Genomic DNA, 2190 nt, shown 5'->3' with positions numbered 1-2190 from the left:
TCCAGCCCCAACAAGAGCGGATACTTCAAAAGCTCGTTGATACGATGAAGTGATGCCATATGTATATGGAGGGTAGGGCAGTGCCCGGCGCATACCTGGACCTCGGTAAATGGCGTTGCTCTCTGCATCTGCATCACAGGTGCTACTTCTTACAGGAAATCTACACCCGAGATGCTTTCCCTCATCCTCCGCAGCAGGACCACTTCCTTCTCTCCTGTGCTTCCTCTCCCGTTCCCCCACTGCCCGCACCCTCATCCTCACGCCCTCCCGACCCCGGCACTGCAGGGCGGCTGGACGCTGACCGACCTAGGCTTCAGCACAAACCCTTCAGGTGCAGAGGCTCCTGTCCAGCCCTGGGGGGAAGGCCGAGCAGGTAGATGAGAGTAACCAAGCCCCAGGCTGAAGAAGTGCTTGCTGCTCACCAGGCAGAGGAATTTGCTGGAAATGGAGCCTCAAACTGAATATGCCCTGGAGTGGACAAGACTGGGGAGAGACTTCAGTTCCTCAGATGAACTGAGAAAACCAGCACTTTCTGTGTGGAGCGGCCTCCGTTCTTAACGTACCCATAGGAAACTGGGGTGGGTCGTTTCTGAGAATTTCAAGTCTTTTAATTTCTTGCATTTTACTGCGGTTGCTAAGAAATGTATTATTTTCTTCTGACAATTTCAAAGGACTTTTACAGGCCATTTAGGAGGGAATTATTCAGTGTCCCTGTTCACTTTGTCGTCTTCACTCAAAGCCATGCACATTAGATGCTGAAAAAAACATAACAGCATCATTTTGATTCCAACACTTTCGCTATCGCTCGCTTGCTTTGTCATTCGCCACGAACTTCATTAGCGTCGCAGGTTAAGCCCAGGGGCGGCAAATGCAGTTTGAGAGGTGGGGTGTCAATGTACAAGGCTTTCTCTGCCGAGAAGCCCAGTGCCCTCCGATCTAACTGGACAAGATTCAATCTGTATCTTTCCACATTAACCATAATCAGATATTCATAGACTAAATAGATATCGTACTTATTGTTATAAATTAGGTCACACATATACAACTGATGGAAAACGTGTTCCCTATGAGTACTCAATTTCCAATTCGTTCAAAACACCAGAAATGTTGTACAAATCTTTTCGTGTATTTTCTGCATTAAAGTTCACTAAAAAACATAATGTATCCATATTCATAAAGGCCAGATGTTTCCAAGCAATTGTGGTCTTGGCGAGCATGAGTCAACTGTCCTCAGATGCTCGGAGCTTCCCGGTGACCTTGAACTGTGTTGGTCAGATCTCATTCCTCAACAGTAAAGCAATTACTAATTCTTCGGGCATTTGAGAATTGAAATCTCAGACACTACTCGGGAGGTTTTATTTTGACACCGTGGTCTTTTCTCTTTCCTGCATGCCAAGGCCGTTTCTCAGTGTCACAGTGGAGAGAAATTCTCCATCGTATGGGGACTTGGTTGAGGCTCCCTGCCTGACAGTTTCCATCTACCCTATGTTCTGTGCTCCCCTAAGTCCTGGCTCTAAATCAGGAGGGTCAGACGGGAGATAAATGGGGGAGGGGGCGGGAGAAATCGTTCCTCTGCTCCGCCTGACTTCTGGTTTCCACCGCGCGAGATTCAGTCCTCTGGATTCACTGGACATCTGCCAGTTGGGCCATTTCTGCTTTGATTCTTCAATCTGCTTTCCTGCTCCACATCTTTGAGGAACCTCAGGGCTCTGAGAAGGATTATCCATCCCTCACGCTTTTGTGCATGTAAAAGGTCAGCTACTTCACATAAAATGTAATCGCTGCTTACCCCATACATTTAGGTAAGCAAACTATGGTCTTAAATGGAATTTTAGCCACTTTAGTAGAGGTAATTAGAATTTTTGAATATGCTTGTTTCCACAGAAAAAAATAAATTGGATTCTCAAAAAATGGTAAGTGTTTTAGAAACAGAAGCACTACGACAGCCAATCAGAAAGGAACAAGAGCCTCTTTGGAAACATCAGGCAGTAGCCTACTCTTTGCTCTCATGCTTTTAGAGATGCTCACAGCACAGCCCTCAGGGAGGAGTGGCAGGCACTGGGTGAGCATGAACCCTACGCCCAGAATTTTACGGGCAAGATGACTTCCTTGAGGTTCTTTGTTCATTTCCACAATCTTCCAGAAAATGTGCCTCTCTGGTCAAATGTCCGTCCCTTTGCCCCCCCTCTC

Source organism: Grampus griseus (genome assembly GCF_964374135.1).
Source record: "Grampus griseus genome assembly, chromosome: 12".
Lineage (NCBI taxonomy): Eukaryota > Metazoa > Chordata > Mammalia > Artiodactyla > Delphinidae > Grampus > Grampus griseus.
This window is presented reverse-complemented; position numbering follows the sequence as displayed.